The sequence below is a fragment of the Rhinopithecus roxellana genome, chromosome 3 (genome assembly GCF_007565055.1).
Source record: "Rhinopithecus roxellana isolate Shanxi Qingling chromosome 3, ASM756505v1, whole genome shotgun sequence".
In the NCBI taxonomy this organism is placed as follows: Eukaryota; Metazoa; Chordata; class Mammalia; order Primates; family Cercopithecidae; genus Rhinopithecus; species Rhinopithecus roxellana.
Window position 1 is genome coordinate 105,555,907 of NC_044551.1, and position 16,433 is coordinate 105,572,339.

Consider the following 16,433-nt stretch of genomic DNA (forward strand, 5'->3'; position numbering starts at 1 on the left):
ATTCACTTTTTATTGTCTATGTCTTCCATTAGAACAAGCTCTGTGAAGGAAGTGCCTTTGCTTTGCTCAAAATTTCCACCATCCGGAATAGCACACATATCTGGTGCTCAAGCCATATTTGAGTGGATGAATGAATACATGACATATAATCACTTTACTTCAAAGACAAGAATAGTTTTTTTTTTTTTTTTTTTTTTTTTACAAAAGAAGTCTTCCATGTGACAAAAATTACATTAAACATCTTTCTGCATATTTTCTTCAATGCCAATGAAAACCTTGAAAATTAGACAGTATTCATTTTAAATAAAAGACAACAAATCTCAGAGAAGGTGAGCTGCTTGTGAAAAATCAAAAGCTGTTTAGAGGAGGGCGAGTTCTGGCATTACAGCGTAAGGATCTCCATGGATCCACTCCCCAGTCAAACTGGCAAAGATTATTTTGATAAAACAAACATTTAAGTTTCTAGAGATGGTTCTAAGATCATAGAATAAATGAAGAAATATTTATTAAAGAAAATATACTAGGGGGGCGGAGCAAGATGGCCGAATAGGAACAGCTCCAGTCTCCAACTCCCAGCGCGAGCGACACAGAAGACCGGTGATTTCTGCATTTTCAACTGAGGTACTGGGGTCATCTCACTAGGGAGTGCCGGACAATCGGTGCTGGTCAGCTGCTGCAGCCTGACCAGCGAGAGCTGAAGCAGGGCGAGGCATCGCCTCACCTGGAAGCGCAAGGGGGAAGGGGATCCGTTTTCCTAGCCAGGGGAACTGAGACACACAACACCTGGAAAATCGGGTAACTCCCACCCCAATACTGCGCTGTAAGCATACAGGCACACCAGGAGAATATATCCCAATCCTGGCCGGGAGGGTCCCACGCCCACGGAGCCTCCCTCACTGCTAACACAGCAGTCTGCCGCCATCTATCCGCAAGGCAGCAGCGAGGCTGGGGGAGGGGCGCCCGCCATTGCTGAGGCTTAAGTAGGTAAACAAAGCCGCTGGGAAGCTCGAACTGGGTGGAGCTCACAGCAGCTCAAGGAAGCCTGCCTGTCTCTGTAGTCTCCACCTCTGGGGACAGCGCACAGCTGAAGACCAACAGGGGAAGTAGCGGGAGCCGGTGCAGACGCGGACGACTCTGTCTGACAGCTTTGGGGAGAGCCGTGGATCTCCCAACGCGGAGGTTGAGATCTGAGAACGGACAGACTGCCTGCTCAGGTGTGTCTCTGACCCCTGAGTAGCCTAGCTGGGAGAAATCCCCCACTAGGGGCAGTCTGACACCCCACACCTCACAGGGTGGAGTACACCCCTGAGAGGACACTTCCAAAGGAAGAATCAGACAGGTACACTCGCTGTTCAGCAATATTCTATCTTCGGCAACCTCTGCTGCTGATACCCAGGCAAACAGGGTCTGGAGTGGACCTCAAGCAATCTCCAACAGACCAACAGACAGTCCTTCTGACTGTCAGAAGGAAAACTATCAAACAGGAAGGACACCTATACCAAAACCCCATCAGTACGTCACCACCATCAAAGACCAGAGACAGATAAAACCACAAAGATGGGGAAGAAGCAGGGCAGAAAAGCTGGAAATTCAAAAAATAAGAGCGCATCTCCCCCTGCGAAGGAGCGCAGCCCATCGCCAGCAACGGATCAAAGCTGGTCAGAGAATGACTTGGACGAGAGGAGAGAAGAAGGCTTCAGTCCATCAAACTTATCAGAGCTAAAGGAGGAATTACGTACCCAGCACAAAGAAACTAAAAATCTTGAAAAAAGAGTGGAAGAATTGACAGCTAGACTAATTAATGCAGAGAAGATCATAAACGAAATGACAGAGATGAAAACCATGACACGAGAAATACGTGACAAATGCACAAGCTTCAGTAACCGACTCGATCAACTGGAAGAAAGAGTATCAGCGATTGAAGATCAAATGAATGAAATGAAGCGAGAAGAGAAACCAAAAGAAAAAAGAAGAAAAAGAAATGAGCAAAGCCTGCAAGAAGTATGGGATTACGTAAAAAGACCAAATCTACGTCTGATTGGGGTGCCCGAAAGTGAGGGGGAAAATGGAACTAAGTTGGAAAACACTCTTCAGGATATCATCCAGGAGAACTTCCCCAACCTAGTAGGGCAGGACAACATTCAAATTCAGGAAATACAGAGAACGCCACAAAGATACTCCTCCAGAAGAGCAACTCCAAGACACATCATTGCCAGATTCACCAAAGTTGAAATGAAGGAAAAAATCTTAAGGGCAGCCAGAGAGAAAGGTCGGGTTACCCACAAAGGGAAGCCCATCAGACTAACAGCAGATCTCTCGGCAGAAACTCTACAAGCCAGAAGAGAGTGGGGGCCAATATTCAACGTTCTTAAAGAAAAGAATTTTAAACCCAGAATTTCATATCCAGCCAAACTAAGTTTCATCAGTGAAGGAGAAATAAAATCCTTTACAGATAAGCAAATGCTTAGAGATTTTGTCACCACCAGGCCTGCCTTACAAGAGACCCTGAAGGAAGCCCTAAACATGGAAACGAACAACCGGTACCAGCCATCACAAAAACATGCCAAAATGTAAAGACCATCGAGGCTAGGAAGAAACTGCATCGACTAACGAGCAAAATAACCAGTTAATATCATAATGGCAGGATCAAGTTCACACATAACAATATTAACCTTAAATGTTAATGGACTAAATGCTCCAATTAAAAGACACAGACTGGCAAACTGGATAAAGAGTCAAGACCCATCGGTCTGCTGTATTCAGGAGACCCATCTCACATGCAGAGACATACATAGGCTCAAAATAAAGGGATGGAGGAAGATCTACCAAGCAAATGGAGAACAAAAAAAAGCAGGGGTTGCAATCCTTGTCTCTGATAAAACAGACTTTAAACCATCAAAGATCAAAAGAGACAAAGAAGGCCATTACATAATGGTAAAGGGATCAATTCAACAGGAAGAGCTAACTCTCCTAAATATATATGCACCAAATACAGGAGCACCCAGATTCATAAAGCAAGTCCTTAGAGACTTACAAAGAGACTTAGACTCCCATACAATAATAATGGGAGACTTCAACACTCCGCTGTCAACATTAGACAGATCAACGAGACAGAAAGTTAACAAGGATATCCAGGAATTGAACTCATCTCTGCACCAAGCGGACCTAATAGACATCTATAGAACTCTCCACCCCAAATCAACAGAATATACATTCTTCTCAGCACCACATCGCACTTATTCCAAAATTGACCACATAATTGGAAGTAAAGCACTCCTCAGCAAATGTAAAAGAACAGAAATTATAACAAACTGTCTCTCAGACCACAGTGCAATCAAACTAGAACTCAGGACTAAGAAACTCAATCAAAACTGCTCAACTACATGGAAACTGAACAACCTGCTCCTGAATGACTACTGGGTACATAACGAAATGAAAGCGGAAATAAAGATGTTCTTTGAAACCAATGAGAACAAAGATACAACATACCAGAATCTCTGGGACACATTTAAAGCAGTGTGTAGAGGGAAATTTATAGCACTAAATGCCCACAAGAGAAAGCAGGAAAGATCTAAAATTGACACTCTAACATCACAATTAAAAGAACTAGAGAGGCAAGAGCAAACACATACAAAAGCTAGCAGAAGGCAAGAAATAACTAAGATCAGAGCCGAACTGAAGGAGATAGAGACACAAAAAACCCTCCAAAAAAATCAATGAATCCAGGAGTTGGTTTTTTGAAAAGATCAACAAAATTGACAGACCGCTAGCAAGGCTAATAAAGAAGAAAAGAGAGAGGAATCAAATAGATGCAATAAAAAATGATAAAGGGGATATCACCACTGACCCCACAGAAATACAAACTACCATCAGAGAATACTATAAACGCCTCTACGCAAATCAACTAGAAAATCTAGAAGAAATGGATAATTTCCTGGACACTTACACTCTCCCAAGGCTAAACCAGGAAGAAGTTGAATCCCTGAATAGACCAATAGTAGGCTCTGAAATTGAGGCAACAATTAATAGCCTACCCACCAAAAAAAGTCCAGGACCAGATGGATTCACAGCTGAATTCTACCAGAGGTACAAGGAGGAGCTGGTACCATTCCTTCTGAAACTATTCCAATCAATTGAAAAAGAGGGAATCCTCCCTAACTCATTTTATGAGGACAACATCATCCTGATACCAAAGCCTGGCAGAGACACATCAAAAAACGAGAATTTTAGACCAATATCCCTGATGAACATTGATGCAAAAATTCTCAATAAAATACTGGCAAACCGGATTCAGCAGCACATCAAAAAGCTTATCCACCATGATCAAGTGGGCTTCATCCCTGGGATGCAAGGCTGCTTCAACATTCGCAAATCAATAAACGTAATCCAGCATATAAACAGAACCAAAGACAAGAACCACATGATTGTCTCAATAGATGCAGAAAAGGCTTTTGACAAAATTCAACAGCCCTTCATGCTAAAAACGCTCAATAAATTCGGTATTGATGGAACGTACCTCAAAATAATAAGAGCTATTTATGACAAACCCACAGCTAATATCATACTGAATGGGCAAAAACTGGAAAAATTCCCTTTGAAAACTGGCACAAGACAGGGATGCCCTCTCTCACCACTCCTATTCAACATAGTGTTGGAAGTTCTGGCTAGGGCAATCAGGCAAGAGAAAGAAATCAAGGGTATCCAGTTAGGAAAAGAAGAAGTCAAATTGTCCCTGTTTGCAGATGACATGATTGTATATTTAGAAAACCCCATCGTCTCAGCCCAAAATCTCCTTAAGCTGATAAGCAACTTCAACAAAGTCTCAGGATACAAAATTAATGTGCAAAAATCACAAGCATTCTTATACACCAGTAACAGACAAGCAGAGAGCCAAATCAGGAATGAACTTCCATTCACAATTGCTTCAAAGAGAATAAAATACCTAGGAATCCAGCTTACAAGGGATGTAAAGGACCTCTTCAAGGAGAACTACAAACCACTGCTCAATGAAATAAAAGAGGACACAAACAAATGGAAGAACATACCATGCTCAGGGATAGGAAGAATCAATATCGTGAAAATGGCCATACTCCCCAAGGTTATTTATAGATTCAATGCCATCCCCATCAAGCTACCAATGAGTTTCTTCACATAATTGGAAAAAACTGCTTTAAAGTTCATATGGAACCAAAAAAGGGCCCGCATTGCCAAGACAATCCTAAGTCAAAAGGACAAAGCTGGAGGCGTCACGCTACCTGACTTCAAACTATACTACAAGGCTACAGTCACCAAAACAGCATGGTACTGGTACCAAAACAGAGATATAGATCAATGGAACAGAACAGAGTCCTCAGAAATAATACCACACATCTACAGCCATCTGATCTTTGACAAACCTGAGAGAAACAAGAAATGGGGAAAGGATTCCCTATTTAATAAATGGTGCTGGGAAAATTGGCTAGCCATAAGTAGAAAGCTGAAACTGGATCCTTTCCTTACCCCTTATACGAAGATTAATTCAAGATGGATTAGAGACTTAAATGTTAGACCTAATACCATAAAAACCCTAGAAGAAAATCTAGGTAGTACCATTCAGGACATAGGCATGGGCAAGGACTTCATGTCTAAAACACCAAAAGCAACGGCAGCAAAAGCAAAAATTGACAAATGGGATCTAATTAAACTAAAGAGCTTTTGCACAGCAAAAGAAACTACTATCAGAGTGAACAGGCAACCTACAGAATGGGAGAAAATTTTTGCAATCTACTCATCTGACAAAGGGCTAATATCCAGAATCTACAAAGAACTCAAACAAATATACGAGAAAAAAACAAACAACCCCATCAAAAAGTGGGGAAAGGATATGAACAGACATTTCTCAAAAGAAGATATTCATACAGCCAACAGACACATGAAAAAATGCTCATCATCACTCGCCATCAGAGAAATGCAAATCAAAACCACAATAAGATACCATCTCACACCAGTTAGAATGGCAATCATTAAGAAGTCAGGAAACAACAGGTGTTGGAGAGGATGTGGAGAAATAGGAACACTTTTACACTGTTGGTGGGATTGTAAACTAGTTCAACCATTATGGAAAACAGTATGGCAATTCCTCAAGGATCTAGAACTAGATGTACCATATGACCCAGCCATCCCACTACTGGGTATATACCCAAAGGATTATAAATTATTCTACTACAAAGACACATGTACACGTATGTTTATTGCGGCACTATTCACAATAGCAAAGACTTGGAATCAACCCAAATGTCCATCTGTGACAGACTGGATTAAGAAAATGTGGCACATATACACCATGGAATACTATGCAGCCATAAAAAAGGATGAGTTTGCGTCCTTTGTAGGGACATGGATGCAGCTGGAAACCATCATTCTTAGCAAACTATCACAAGAAGAGAAAACCAAACACCGCATGTTCTCACTCATAGGTGGGAACTGAACAATGAGATCACTTGGACTCGGGAAGGGGAACATCACGCACTGGGGCCTATCATGGGGAGGGGGGAGGGGGGAGGAGGGAGGGCTTGCATTGGGGAGTTATACAAGATATAAATGATGAATTGATGGGTGCTGACGAGTTGATGGGTGCAGCACACCAACATGGCATAAGTATACATATGTAACAAACCTGCACGTTATGCACATGTACCCTAGAACTTAAAGTATAATAAAAAAAAAAAAGAAAAAAAAAAGAAAATATACTAAAATTCAGCATGGCATTTGAATTAAGCCCCGCTCCTTTCATCATCTCTTCCTGGTCTGGAAGAAGGAAACTCCACCCTAGGCTGGTGCAGCCAAGAACAGAGCCCTCTCCATGCAGCTCCTGGCTTATGTTCTAGGGAGGGGAAAGCCCTCATTCCTCATCCTTCCCCCAGATTTCTGATGCTGGGGATGTTTTAGGCAAGTACCACCAAGGGATGGCAGTTTTCTGTTCTCCATTCTTCTGTAAAGCCCCACTGGAGGGATAAAGGCTCGACTTTGGGTATGCCACAGCTAAAACTACTGGAACACTGATTGTCCTTGCCCTGGCTCATATTATTTTTAAAATTAATTACATTATTATCAAAGCAATTACTATCAGCTCTCTTAACTGTTGTTTATGGTATTCGCTGAAAAAAATACTGAGATCAGTTAAATTTAATAAAGTTAATTGGAACAAGAGAGAAAGATTCTAGAAGCAGGCTGCTTCCAACTGAAGATGGTTCAAAATGCCCCCACCTACAACATGAGCAGCAAACTGATTAGTACAGTTTGGCCTTTGCCTTATTTCAGCAAAATTTGGCAGTTTTCTATTTGAGATCAGCGAGACTCAGCTGCCTAATTTTAAGGGTATACTACTAGTTAGGTTACAACTTGTTTAAACATCAAGCTAAGGTACAGCTCATTGTGTATGGAGGCCACTTTGAGACAAACAGAATTTAACATATTTATATCTGCATTTCTAATTAATAGGCTTATACTGTTATTTCATGATTCATCAATATTACAGATGACCCCTTTACTTCTGCCCATGATGGATGATGCTTTAACTTGTCAATACTCTCCTCAACCACATAATCGCTCCCTCCTCCTCCTACATAGTTATAACTTGTGCTTTAAAAAAAAAAAAAAAAAAAAAAAAAAAAAAAAAAAAACCACTAGTCACTGATTACATTACATGATTATGACTATGCAGGTGTTGTTTACTGATAAAACAACTAAGTTATGAAATGTATTTTTCCATTCCTGTTTCTCCATTTTTTTCCCTGGAATTGATGATTGCCAAATTGATTTATTCACCTTTTACAAAAGTCTATCATTTTTTCCAAATGTGGAACATTTTCACCACATTTATTATTGCCATTTATATACTCAAGTACATTATTTCTATTTTTTCCTCTCTTGATTCTTCAAATCCAATTAAACTCATTTATTTCTGCACTTGCTATGCATTTGTCCATTTGGGATTTTCTTTCTCATTGTCTTGGAAATTAGTTTTTCCAGTATCCTTTAATGAGTTGCCTTTTTCCTGGATCCTAAGTCTATCATTTTCTTAATTTAATGCTTCATTTGGCTACAGTACATCCTCTGGAAATGTCCTAAACTGCATGCATAGCAGACACATTTTTAGTCCTTGTATCTATGTCTTTATTTTGCCACAACAGGTGAATCAGAATTAACCTAGAATTCTAGCATAGAAATAATTTTTCCTCAGAATTTGGATGGCATTTATATGCTATCTTTTAGATTCTGAGGTTAAATATATATTGCTGCTGTGTACAATATTGATATTTCTTGAAATATCTTAGGGGGTCTTTTTCTTTTCTAAGTGTTTAACATTGTCTCTAATATATTGTATTTTATTTTTCAAAATTATATAATGTAAGAAAAAACAATGGTTTTTAAAATTAAGCCCCAAATAAATTACTTCACCCCCTTCTAGTTTATCCCACAGTATCTTACAATATTATCTTATATTCCTTTTTTTTTTGAGAGGAGTCTTGCTCTGTCACCCAGGATGGAGTGCAGTGGCATGATCTCGGCTCACTGCCACCTCTGCCTCTTGGGCTCAAGCGATTCTCCTGCCTCAGCCTCCTGATTAGTTGGGATTATAGGCATCCACCACCATGCCTGGCTAATTTTTGTATTTTTTTTTTTTTTTTTAATACTTTAAGTTCTGGGATACATGTGCAGAAGGTGCAGGTTTGTTACATATGTACACATGTGCCATGGTGGTTTGCTGCACCCATCAACTCACCATCTGAATTAAGTATTTCTCCTAACGCTATCCCTCCCTTTGCCCCCCACCCCTTGACAGGCCCTGGTGTGTGATGTTCCCCTCCCTGTGCCCATATGTTCTCATTGTTCAACTCCCACTTATGAATGAGAACATGTGGTGTTTGGTTTTCTGTTCCTGTGTTAGTTTGCTAAGAACAATGGTTTCCAGCTTCATCCATGTCCCTGCAAAGGACATGAACTCATTCTGAAGACGTATGTCTTTAGTTTCAATATTTTTTCTTAGATAAGTCTTGTTAGTATTTTTCCATCCTTTTTTTCTGTTACTAAACATATCATATTTCATATGCTGGCTTTCTTGGATTGGTCTTGAACCACTTTCTTATTTTAAATCTTTTGATGTATACTCAACTTTCTAGGCAATTTCTCTATTTTATTTTCTGAAACTTCTATTGATATTTTTCTGATGTATTTAATTATTTATTATTTTGTTGTTATTGCGACAGGGTGCACCCTGTCGCCCAGCCTGGAGTGCAGTGCCACAATCTCGGCTCAGGGCAACTTCTGCCTTCCAGGCTCAAGCAATTCTCCTGCCTCAGTCTCCTGAGTAGCTGGGATTACAGATGTGCACCACTATGGTGTGGCTAATTTTGGTATTTTTAGTAGAAACGGAGTTTCACCATGTTGGCCAGGCTGGTCTCGAACTCCTGACCTCAAGTGATCCACCCACCTTGGCCTCCCAAACTGTTGGGATTACAGGTGTGAGCCACTGCACCTGGTCTCTCATGTATTTTAAATTCCTAGAATCATGCTTTTGCTCTCTGATTTTTATTTTTTCTTAGAATTCTTCTCTAGTTCCATAAATGAACTTCATATCTCTATGATGATATCTAGAGCTATACTCTAGCTGTACTTTACTTTCTTTTCTTCTTAATATCTGTTTTGGTCTCTGTCTTTCATGTAGGAGGCTTCCTTCAAATAGATGGCAACTTTTATCTGTCTACACATATTCAAGAATGAAGTAGTAAAAAGGGGCTAGTTATTCTGAGTACAAATGTACTTTGTTGTCTTTTGTGTTTTTATTCAAAGTGTGATTCATGGACCAGCAGAAATGCAGAAGTATTAGAAATGCTAAATCTGAGGCCACACCCCAGACCCAATCAACTAAAGCATGCATTCTCATAAGACCTCAGATTCTTGCTATGTGCACACTCAAGTTTGAGATGCACTGATTTAGTTCGTTTCACTATAATGATGGTAAAATCAAGCTTTTCATTATCCCCATCTCATTTATCAATATTGGTAGGTATTTCTTCCCTGGGACCCTTTAGTTTCTGTCATTTTCTTGATTTAATAATCTTTTCATTTTGAGGTGGTGGCAAGCAGTGCATGCTGGTTTCCGGATTCTGGGAATTAAGATAGTAATGGATTCCAAAGATCTACAGAACTTTGCTTTTGACCAATCCCTCTGTTTTTAGTTCCACATAATCCTTGCATTTTGTGAATTTGATAGCTCTAAAGGTTTTAGCTTTTCTTGAGTTATTTAGGGCAAACTGCCTTACTTGTCCTTGTATGCCTCCCTGAAAATTACTTGGTTTTAACCTCCTCCATTTCATTAAGTCAATTATGATTCTCCATTCTATTATGTTGTATGTGCTCCAGTTCTTTTTCTTCAACGTAATAAAGCCATTGCAAAAACTCATTTACTGTCATTGAATTGAGTATTGAAAAGAGAACACATAAACACCAATGGTCAATGAGGGTCGTAATTTTGAAGCAGTGGAGGAGTGGGTGTTGGAGTAAGAAGGCTCAGAATAAGAAGAGAGAAGGTTGCCCAAGGGTGCCAGGGAGATGGTTGGCTGGAATATGAGAGTAAAGGAAAGACACTGAAAAAGGAGCTACTAAAAATAAATCACTGGCTTTGCTATTTTTGCCTGCTTTGGTCCTAATGTCAAGTGTCAATCCTTGCATCAAGCAGAATCCTTGTTAACTTAAGAAAGAGGAGAATGTGGGTTACTGCAGGTCACTTTGCCCCACTGCCTCTAGCTGCTCAAAGAAGACCTCCTTGGTGTCACTATGTGTTGTAAATGCTCCTTGGCCCTCATACATTCTAAGAGGGTGGCTGAATTTGTATTTTATTAGAGAGCCCTGAGACAGCCACATCAGATCCCTAGTTATTCCAGGGGAACTGGTGGTATTAGAAGCTTCTAAGCGGAAAAATGTTTTAGTATCTTTAGATGAGCAGAATGGCAAATGTGGTAAATGGGATTTAGAATGCAATTCTGTAAACGTGTTCCTTGCCACATTACTCCAGTAGATCTTCCTTGAAAAAAGAGTTCTGGATCAATTCCATTAAAGGCCGTTAGCACTAAAAAAAATCAAGTTTACACCCACTATGCTTACCAAAATAAGCACATTAGACTGTGCAACAAATGTAACCAAGCCAACAAAATTTTCATTTTTCCTGGTGTTAACTTCCTTGATGGCTTAAGCAAATATCAGATAACGACATAATTTTTTCCAACTTTGCTTGTCCCAAACATGTATTTTATCTAAGTTAATGGTTATTCTGGCATATGTTCCATAATTAAATAATTTGGGGGAAGTTATGCATTTTCTCTTAAAAAAATCCATAGTGCATGTGAGTACATTAAAGAGTTGACAATTCATTGGGGAGAAAAATGTGCAAGCTTAATATAGCATTTCCAAATCCTCTGTGATCATAGAACCTATTTTTTGACAAAATTCCTGTTAGTATTTCATTGAACTAATGGTCTGCAGAAGATACGTGGAGACCACGGCTTAGTGGACTAAAGTTGGACAAGACAGATATCTGCCTCATGCAAGCCACCCTGTGTCCAGGATTATGCACAAATAGACATGATGGCACCAAAGACTAATCTTTCAGAACATTTGTTCTTTTAATATGGAACATGAATCTCAACCATCTAAATATAATTCTTGCTTTTACTAGACAAAATATTTTCTGCACCTCACTGTAGTGTAACATTACTGGTGCTATTTTAATTGCCACTTGATATCATTGCAGAGGCAGCTGGTTATGTTTTGACTGTGACAGAATTGACAGAAGTTGTATTTGTATAATATAAATTGTAATTCTCTAAAGTTTTCATTTATGTTTTAAAAGTGTCATGCACTTCAGTAAGTGATAGATCACTCAAGACATTTGAGAGTCCAACAATCTGGCTTTAATTAGATAAAATGCAGATTTAAATTATGTGTAAATTGAAAGGTAAACAAAAATGAGAATGTTTTATTGGCTTAGTAATATTCTATGTAGTATTACAAAGTTATTGCAGATTATAATTTTAGATTAAGCTCATCAAGGTCCAATGTACTAATGTGGCTCGCTATTGGATACACTAAAATATGTATCCCTGATATACACAATAAATATAACCATCAAATAAAGCAAAAAGAGCTCGAGGGTTGAATTCAACTGTATTGTGTAGTAATCAAATGGTAATAGGGAAATGGGAGTTAACAGCACTGAATAACTCTGCTGGACATATATTTTGAGCTATTTTCTCTAGTATAATTTATGGATGTGTTTTGATTCATTACATTTGTTCTATTTCTCCTTGTGACCAACTGAATGAAAAAAAAGAAGTCTGATGGAGATTCAGGATGTGTTCTAGGATTATTAGCACCATTCAGCTAACTTGTTCAAGTGAGCATTATGTCACTAATTAGCAATTTATTACCAAATAAATTAGTGAGCTACAATATATGGTTTTATAGTGCATATGATATAGAAGTTCTTAGTGTTGTTCTATTTTTAACATGGAAGCTAAATGGATGCTAGGAAATCTAAAAGCACTGTGTTCCCTATAGTCAACAGAAGACTATATTCATGACTATAATGACAATGCTAACATGAATAATGGCATACTGTTATTATAAAACCATTCTTAGGCTATTTTTAGAGCAATTTTAGGTTTACAGCAAAATTGAACAGAAGATACAGAAATTTCCCATTTGCCTTCTGCCCCTATGCATATGACATAGAAATATGTATATGACATAGAAAAAGATACTCCACATCATATGTCATCAAGGAAATGCAAAGCGAAACAATAATGAGGTCCCACTACACATAGCCTTCCCCATTATAGCCATTCCCCACTGGAGTGGTACATATGTTACAACTCATGAATCTGCATTGACATATCATTATCACCCAAGATTCCACAGTTTATTTTGCATTTATGTTTGATGCTGTACAATCTGTGAGATCAAACAAATGTCTAATGGCATGTACCACTACAGAATTTTATACAAAGACATTTCCCTGACTTAAAAGTTCTCTATGCTCTGTCTATTCATCCCTATCTCCTCCCTAATACCTGGAAACTACTGACTTTTAAAAACTTTTTATTTTATTTTATTTTATTTTATTTTATTTTATTTTATTTTATTTTATTTCATTTTTTGAGACAGAGTCTTGCTCTGTTGCCCAGGCTGGAGTGCAGTGGCCCAATCTCAGTTCACTGCACGCTCCGCCTCCCGGGTTCACACCATTCTCCTGCCTCAACCTCCTGAGTAGTTGAGACTACAGGCGCCCGCCACCGTGCCCGGCTAATTTTTTGTATTTTTAGTGGAGACGGGGTTTCATGTGTTAGCCAGGATGGTCTCGATCTCCTGACCTCGTGATCCACCCGCCTCGGCCTCCCAAAGTGCTGGGATTACAGGCGTGAGCCACTGTGCCTGGCCCATATTTATTTATTTTAACTGACTGATCTTTTCACTGTGTCCATAGTTTTGCTTTTTCCAGCATGTCATATAGTTAGAATCATATACTATGTACCTTTTTCAAATTGGCTTCTCTCACTTAGTAATACACATTTAAGGTTCCTCCATGTCTTTTCACGGTTTGATAGTTCATTTCTTTTTAGTTCTGAACAGTATTATCTTATCTGGATATATCAGTTTAACTATCCAGTCACATAGTGAAGGATATCTTGGCAACTATGAATAAAGCCTCTATAAATATATATGTACAAGTTTCTGTGTACTTATGTATACACATCTATAAACATCTTAGTACAAACTTTTGTGTACTTATGTGAAAATATAAGTTTTCAATTCTTTTGGGCAAATACCAAGAGTGTGATTGTTGGATCATATCATAAGAGTATGTTTAGTTGTTTACAAAATGCTAAAATGTCTTCAAGAGTGACTATATTATTTTCATTCCAGCAGGATTGAATGAGAACTCCTGTTGCTCCATATCCTTACCAGCTTTTGATGCTATCAGTATTCTAGATTCTGGCCATTCTAATAGGTGTGTAGTGGGACCTCACTACTGTTTCACTTTGCTTTTCCTTGATGACATATGATGTGGAGTATCTTTTTCTATGTCATCTGCATATTTTCTTTGGTGAGGTGTCTGTTAAGGTCTTTGGTCCATCTGTCAATCAAATTGTAATTAAGTTCTTTGCATGCCAAGAGTTTCAGGATTGAAAGCTACCCAAATAATACTATTATAGTATAATTTATTTTTTGGCTAATGAAGTAAAAGAGACCATTCATGACTTTTTCTTAATTTTCCAAATGCCATATCTTAAAACCTTGCTTAAGAAATTTCTTCCTCTTAACCACACACCAGTCAGTACTAAGCCCTTAAAGGCTGCTGGAACTATGATAGTTTATTGGAATGACCTAAAAATAGAAAAAGAATCCTGTTTCAATGACATGTCTTTAATTCAGTCCTAAATAAATAAAAATAATTCTCATACTGGAATAGATATAAAAATAGATATAAAGATACAGATAGATATAAAGCAAATCTGGATTTCTCTATAAAAATATGTAAAAAAATATGAAACACATTTTATTAGACTTATTAATTAAACTACTAAAAAACACAGTTTTGGCTGATGGCCTCAATGGCAGCCTGCGTGGTTCTGGGCCCAGCCTGGTTCTCCCCTCAAAGTGGGGATTGCCTTGCCTGTCCCTCCATCCCCTGTTACTTAGTAACATTGGTGGCACCCCATAAGTGGTGACACAGCCACATGAATTTGCACAGTTCTGGAGGCTGAGAAGTCCAAGATCAAGGCAACGGCATTCAATGTCTGGTGAACGTCTTCTTGTTGCATCATCACATGGCAGAAGGTGAAAACTATCCTCACATGGCAGAAGGTGGAAGGGCAAAAAAGGACTTAAGCTAGGTCCTCTAGCTCTTTAATTAAGTCACTAAACCATTCATGAGGGGTCTGCTTACCCAAACTCTGCCACAACTCTTAACGCCACCACAATGGGGATTAAACTTTAACAAGAACTTTGGAGGGGACACATTAAAATCATAGCACTGGGGGAGCAGCTGCTGAATAGAAGCAGCTCTGCTCTGCAGCTCCCACCAAGAAGGGTGAAAACTGCGAGTAAGCTCTGCATCTTCAATTAAGGAACATTGGGACTGACTTGGTGGTTGGTGTGAATCCTGGAGAGTGCAGAATACTAGGGTGGAGCAAGGGCCCACACGGGAGCTACATGGGGAAATGGGAACTCCCTTTCCCAACCAATGGAGGTGGTGAAGGACTATGCTTCCCCTCCCTGAAACCATGCTTTTCCCATGGATCCTTGCAACCCATGGATCAGGAAATCCCCTTCTGAGCCCACTCCACCATAGCCTTGGGTCCCAAGCACAATGCTATAGAAACTCACCATAGGAGGAGGGGCAGCTGTGGCATCATGGATCAGCAATCTTAGTCTTTTCTGCCTGCTGGTACTGGAGAGTCAGAGGAGCCCAGATGAGGGGATTTCCCCCAGTGCAGCACACCTGCCCAGCCAAGGAGCAGACAGACTGCTTATTTAAATGGGTCCTGAATTCTGGTCCTCATGACTGACTGAGACCTCCCAACAGGAGTCTCCAGGCACTGCATATAGGGGCGTTCTGGCTGGCAACAGGTCTGTGCTTCTCCGGGACAGAGCTCCCAGAGGAAGGAGCAGGCTGACATTTTTGCTGCTCTGCAGACTCCACCAGTGATATCTCCAGGGGTGGGAGAGACCCAGGAGAATAGGGTCAAGAGTGGACCCCCAGCAAACCACATTAGCTCTACAGAAGAGGGGCCTGACTGCTAAAAGTAAAACAATCAGAAAACAACACAAACATCAAAGAAAAAGACCCCTCAAAAATGTCATCCAAAAGTCAACAGCCTCAAAGATCAAAGTAGATAAACCCATGAAGATGAGAAAAAATCAACACAAAAACGCTGAAAACTCTAAAAGCCAGAGTTCCTTTTCTCCTCCAGTTGATTGTAACACGTCTACAGCAAGGGCACAAAACTGGGCTGAGGCTGAGATGGATGAATTGACAGAAGTAGGCTTCAGAAAATGGGTAATAATGAACTCCACTGAGCTAAAGGATTATGTTCTAACTCACTGCAAAAAAACTAAGAACCATGATAAAACATTACAGGTGCTGTTAATCAGAAGAACCAGTTTAGAGAGGAACATAAATGATCTGATAGAGATGAAAAACACAACACAGGAACTTTTTTTATCATTATTTTATTTTATTTTATCATTATTATACTTTAAGTTCTACGGTACATGTGCATAACATGCAGGTTTGTTACATATGTATACTTGTACCATGTTGGTGTGCTGCACCCATCAACTCGTCAGCACCCATCAACTCGTCATTTACATCAGGTATAACTCCCAGTGCA